At 46.6% G+C, this 6,398-nt stretch overlaps 1 non-coding gene across 1 annotated transcript; it reads right to left on the reverse strand.

Annotated features, from left to right (window-relative positions):
• Window positions 1-4,491: 4,491 nt before the first annotated feature.
• Trnak-cuu (transfer RNA lysine (anticodon CUU)) lies at window positions 4,492-4,564 on the reverse strand. Its single transcript has one exon. It is a non-coding gene; the product is annotated as a tRNA-Lys (tRNA).
• Between the last annotated feature and the right edge of the window lie 1,834 nt (window positions 4,565-6,398).

Here is a 6,398-nt window from a genome sequence, read left to right on the forward strand (position 1 = left end):
AGATACAACAGCCATTTTTATACTTGGCCATCGGATGCCCCTCTTGAAGAGGGAACTACAGCAGCAATACACAAGAACCATACAGGGTGTCTTTTTAACAGTAGTGACAGTTGCAGCAGTAGCTCCAGGGCCAGTGCTATGTGTGTGTGTGTGTATATATATATGTATATATACATATACATGCATATATATGTATATATATGTGCATATATACATATATGTATACATAAATACATATATGTATGTATATATATGATTTATTTGTTTTTATTTCATGCTCATTGCATATATGTCTATGTGAGGGTGTCAGATCACTGGGGTTACCCAGACAGTTGTTAGCTGCCATATGGGTGCTGGGAATTGAACCCGGGTCCTCTGGAAGAGCAGCAAGTGCTCTTAACCACTGAGCCATCTCGCCAGCCCCAGTACTGCTAATGGCAGCACCCATTGCCTCACTCTGGTGCTGTGGTGCTAACTGGCTGTCCCTGTTTATTGAGAACAGTGCTGGTATCCTCACCAGGCCGATTCTGTGATATGAATTTGGCTATAGTTTCTGGATGCCTTCCATCCTTGTGTCCCACCTCTCCCTCTAATTCTGTGAACTTTTTTTTTTTTTTAAGATTTATTTATTTATTACATATACAATGTTCTGCCTGCATGCCAGAAGAGGGCATCAGATCTCACTTATAGATGGTTGTGAGCCACCACATGGTAGCTGGGAATTGAACTCAGGACCTCTGGAAGAGTAGTCAGTACTCTTAACCTCTGAGCCATCTCTCCAACCCATCTGTGAACTTCTAATGTAAATTCATTTCTGCTTAAATTAGAAGCTTAATAGGTAATTGTTTGAGATAAATATTTGTAACATGGAACAGTCTTATTAATAAAAAACAAAACAAAACAAAACAAAAAACCCGGAGCCAGACATTCTCTCTTTTGGCGGAGGATCTCGTAGGGGTGAGAAGTAGAGGCTGGCTGCTCTGCCTCTCTGATCTTTCACCTTTTACCTCAATATCTGGCCCTGGGTTTTTATTACAAATATTAGTCATTGCCATTTGTTGGTAGCACATGCCTGTAATCCTACTGCTTGGGCGGCCTCCTAAAAGCAATCTGGGGGAAGAAAGCGTTTATTTGGCTTACAAGTCCCAGTCCCAGTCCGTCTTTGAAGGAAGTCAGGACAGGAAGTCAAGCAAGGCAGTGACCTAGAGGCAGGAGCTGAGGCAGAACCCTAGAGGATCATTACCCACTGCCTGTTCCTTACTCAAGGAGACCCAGGAGTTCAAGGCCAGCCTGGGTGACATGAGACCCTGTCTCATGAAGCACAATTTGTCATCAGTGTCATGGAGACAATAATGAAAACCATGCATGTCGGTAGAGAGAGACTATGAAGTGAGGAGAGAGGGTTTGGGATCGGTAGAGGTTCCTACAGGCTTCACAGCCGATAGGAAAACCATCCGGTGAGGGAAGAATGAAACTCAGTTCAGCCCGATTTAGGTAACCAGTGCTGGGCCAAGACTTCCAGAGTCGGATACCAGTTTGTTTATTTTAGCCATATTTAAGAACAGTAAAATTTTGGGGAAAAGTTCTATGATAACAATGAACTCAGCCCCGTGTGAGTACCACAAAACTTAAAATATGTTTACACTGAAGCTTTTTACAAAGTACACATGGCTTCGTCCGTAAGATGGGTTCTTGTTGGCTTAGAAACAGTGCTCAATCTAAGGGTGTAGGGAGAGTGACTGAGGTCAGCATAATGCCTGGCCCTAAGATGATACAGAAGTCACTAAGCTCTTATAAAGGACAAATGACATCTCTCACAAGGATGAGTTCTATGGACTAGAACTAATGCTCAAGGATTTAGGGGTAATGGGTCTGGGAAAAGTAAAACGTCTGGGAGATATGGGTGGAACTTGGCTCATCAGACAGCCGAGGATCACTAGGTTGTAAACTACATCCATTCCCAGCATTCCAAAAGGAAGAGGTTAAACATCTCCTGCCTTTGAAGAAAGCCTGCACATTTAATGTTCTGGGTCTTTCCAGTGCTTTTCTTCATGTGTGAGGGCATTTTGCCCTCTGCAGGTAATCAAGGTGGGGGGGTATTGTTTTTGTTTACTTTTTTGTCATCTTGGCACAAACCAGGTTCACAAGGGAAGAGGGACATTCCGTTGGGAGGACACATCCATCGGATTGGCCTGTAAGCAAGTCTGGGGGCATTTTCTTGACTGATGGTCAGTGTGGGAGAATCCAGCTCACTATCCTGTGCACGTGGGTTAAGAAAGAAGGCAGCATGGGCAAGCTGTGGGGACAATGGCAGTAAGTATCGTCCCTCTGGGTTCTGCCTCAGTCCCTGCCTCACTTGAGTTCCAGCCCTGGCTTCCTCCAGTGATGGGCTGTGATCAGGACGCATAAGCCAAATAAACCCTCTCCTCTCCAAGCTGTTTATCATCATGGTGTTTATCAGAGCAATAGGAAGCAAATGAAGGCAGGAGGCTTTGTTCTGGAGCAGGTCTCCCTATACAGCCAGTCTGGCCTTGAACTCACTCTGGGCCTCAGCCTGCTATGCGTCGGGATTCTAGACACGGACCACCACGGCTGTCTAGGACCAAATGTGAAGCAATCCCTTTATCTAATGGATGGGAGATGAAGCTGCATTGAGTCTGAGAAGTGACTGGAGAGGAAGGAAGAGACATGGGGTGATATGTTGTAACTGCAGCTACAGAAGACTTCAAGGAGGTAGACAGAATTGGACAGTGGTATTTAGTCTCGCTAAAACATCAGGTCTTGGAGAAGATATCTGCTAGTACTAACAAGCTGGAGATCATTGATCTCAGAGAGTGGTATTAAGCTTGAAAGTTAGAGTGATGGTCTGAGCATACAGAAAAAAACAAACCAAAACTCCACTTCTATACTTGTAGCCACCAATTGACACAGAAGACTTCTAGGAATAAGACAGCTATTCAGGGAAGCCATTGTGGAGCAGATACCGGTAGAGTATCAAGGCACCTCTGACACTGTCTACCTGGGGATAACATCAGATCCCCCAGGTTGAGGGCAGTTCTAAGACTGCTCCCTTCAGATACCGATTGCAAACAATAAGTTGTTTTACTTGTGCTCCTGACCTGGGTAAAAAAGCTTCCCACAAGCCCCTGGGGGGAACCCCTCAATTCTCTGCTTTATCATAAAGGTTATGAGAAGTGGTACAAATAGAGATAGCTAAGACAAAGTATGGGGAAGGGACACAGAGCTCCCAACCCCCTCCCCTTCCCATGCACCGATCTCCAAGAACCATTCTGTGTAACTATCTTCATTACTTTCCGACTGGTGGGATAAAACATCATGACCTAGGCAACTTATTTTAAAAAAGCTTTTAATTGAGCTTACAGTTCCAGAGGGTTCACATCTGTGAGCTGGGGCAAAGGCATGGCGGCAGGAACAGCTGAGAGCTCACATCTGGATCCCCAAGCAGGAGGCAGAGAGACACACTGGGAATGGTGGGAGTCTCCTCCATGAAAGCCACACCTCCTGATCTCCCCACCCACCTCCCCAGCCACCCACTGGACCTCTCCTTGTTTGTCTTGAAGTTGTATGTCCAAATTTGTGGGGTCTCGAGTGGGCCCTGATTGGCTAGGTGAATGTTTGCTGATGAGGTTAGAAATGGGACGAGACTAGCCGTCAAAAAGTTACACTTGGTTCTGGTGGCTATGGCCTGTCTGCAGACTGCCCACTGAAGCTTTTCCAACCTGATGTTACTCAGCCTCTGGCTCTTGAAGCTGGAGCCCTGTCACAGTGGAGGTTTGTGTTTCTCCTGTGACTTCCTCGTCCCCCAGGACTGTGTTTCTAGCCCACCAGAGAGCCCCACTTCCCACCTAGGGGAGGTCCTTCCCAGAGTAAGGCTGTGGGATGTCTTTCTGTCGGCTGTGAATATGCATTGCTCCGACTGGTTGATAAATCAAGGAGAATCGGGCAGATGCTGCAGGCCGCTGCCAGCTGCCAGGACAAGCAGGATGTGAAAGTACCGGTAAGTGGCAACATATAGATTCATAGAAATGGGATGAGTTGAGTTGTAAGAGCTAACTGTAGATGTATCCAACTGTCTTATTAAGATAAGAAACACAGAGCCAATGTAAAAGAGAAATCCAAGAGGTTAGAGCTCAGAGATAAAATCTTACCTCCTGCAGTGCTCCTAGCTTCCCCGAGAGAGAGCTACTTCCTGTTTGTCTGTCTTTAAATAGTCTTTCTGTTCTGCCTTCTCATTGGTTGTAAACCCAACCACATGACTGCCTTGTCACTGCTTGTAAGTACCGCCCTCCAGGTCTTAAAGGCGTATGTCTCCAATACTGGCTATATCCCTGAACACACAGAAATCTACCTAGCTCTTCTAACCACCATGCTCTTGCTATGGCTCTAATAGCTCTGACCTCTTGGCTTTCTCTTTTACATTGGTTCTGTGTTTCTTATTTTAATAAGACGGTTGGATACATCTACATCTGGTGCCCAACGTGGGGCTCGAACCCATGACCCTGGGATTAAGAGTCCCATGCTCTACCAACTGAGCTAGCCAGGCGCGGTGGCTATTCACAGGCGCGATCCCACTATTGATCAGCATGGAAGTTTTGACCTGCTCCGTTTCCGACCTGGGCCGGTTCACCCCTCTTTAGGCCACCTGGTGGTCCTAGAGACGGGTCTCGCTATGTTGCCCAGGCTGGAGTGCATTGGCTATTCAAAAAATGGTGGTCCCCCGCTCCCGGGAGGTCACCATATTGATGCCGAACTTAGTGCGGACACCTGATCGGCATAGCGCACTACAGCCCAGAACTCCTGGACTCAAGCGATCTGCCTGTCTCAGCCTCCCGAGTAGCTGGGACTACAGGCGTGCGCCACCCCGCCCGGCTGGCGCCCAACATGGGGCAGGATGTGAAAGTACCGGTAAGTGGCAACATATAGATTCATAGAAATGGGATGAGTTGAGTTGTAAGAGCTAACTAGCGAGAAGCCTGAGCCATTAGGCCATACAGTTTGTAATATAAGCTTCTGTGTGTTTACTTGGGACCAAGCGACTGAGGGTCGCAGTGGCCAGGCAGGACCAGAGAAACTTCCGGCTAGAGTCCCTTTGTTCTCAGATCAGTGTGAGACCTTGTCAGAGAGAGATGTTGGCAGAGACACAGGGAGAGTTGAGAATGGGCTACTCCTGGGAGATTTTCCTGGAAAGAGGAGCTGCATTTCTTCTCACTGTAATAAACCAAGTGGCATGTGGTGCTATGAACTTAGATCTGGTTTATTTTGTGTGTGGATCCTGTGAGTTAGGAAAGCGACAGGTTATCAGCGGGCATGGCTTGTCTCCCATTCCACAGTGTCTGCCGCCTCCTCTGAGAAGACTCAGAATGATGGAAACTGAGATCTGGAAGTTTCTTTACTTCCAAATTTAAGACTAAGACTGGGACAACAGCTGGATGTGGTGGCGCACACCTTTAATCCCAGCACTCAGGAGGCAGAGACAGGTGGGTCTCTGAGTTCCAGACCAGCCTGGTCTACAGAGCAAGTTTCCAGGACCAGCTACACAGAGAAACCCTGTCTCCAAAGCAAAACAAAATAAAAACAGAAATCAACTTTTAAGCATTCATAGAGATCACGGGGGTGACAAAGACATCTTTAGTATACAGAAGAAATAGTTCATAGTAGCTGGACTTGTAAGAATTTCTAAGAATGGCCCAGAGGAAAAAGTGTTATCTCCACTCCCCCCACCTCCAATCTGGAGGGCCAAGGCAAGAGCAGAGATAGGTGTGATGACGTCTAACTGCCTGTAAATAGTTTGACGTGCTCTCTTGAAGGGCAGATCAGAACAGCTGAAGACTGCTGAAATGAGTGTGGGCTAGACCTAGTGACTTGCTTCTTAAAATAGAATAAGATAGAAATGATATGTGGTTTCAGAAACCTGGCCACCAAGATATAGCAGCTTCCTGTTTGTTCTTTTCTGTCTTGAATAAGTTACTCTGAGAGAATCCTGAAGAAGCCCTGAGGAGGTGACCTGAGACCTTTGCCGCAGCATGTGAGTAGGACAGAGGCCATCATGAGATACATCCTCATCCTCCAGCTCATCTTCAACTGACTGTTGCACCAGATAATAGCTTGTAACAGTTTCATGAGAGACCCTGAGTATTGTCTGAGTCCAGCTGTGCTCTGGACTGTTGGTTCTCACAGTCTTACAAAGAGTAAATGTTGTGTTTGTTTTTCAGAATTAAGTATTAAGCCCACAGCCTCACACGTTCTAAAGAAGTGTTCTCCCACTGAGCTACACACCCAGCCCAATGCTTGGTGTTTAAACCATTAAGTTGGGCTTGCCAGGCAAAGCTATCTGTGCAGGTAATCCCAGTGAAGACAGGATGATTGCCACAAGTTCA

The sequence above is a fragment of the Peromyscus maniculatus genome, chromosome 2 (assembly GCF_049852395.1).
Source record: "Peromyscus maniculatus bairdii isolate BWxNUB_F1_BW_parent chromosome 2, HU_Pman_BW_mat_3.1, whole genome shotgun sequence".
NCBI classification, from domain to species: Eukaryota; Metazoa; Chordata; class Mammalia; order Rodentia; family Cricetidae; genus Peromyscus; species Peromyscus maniculatus.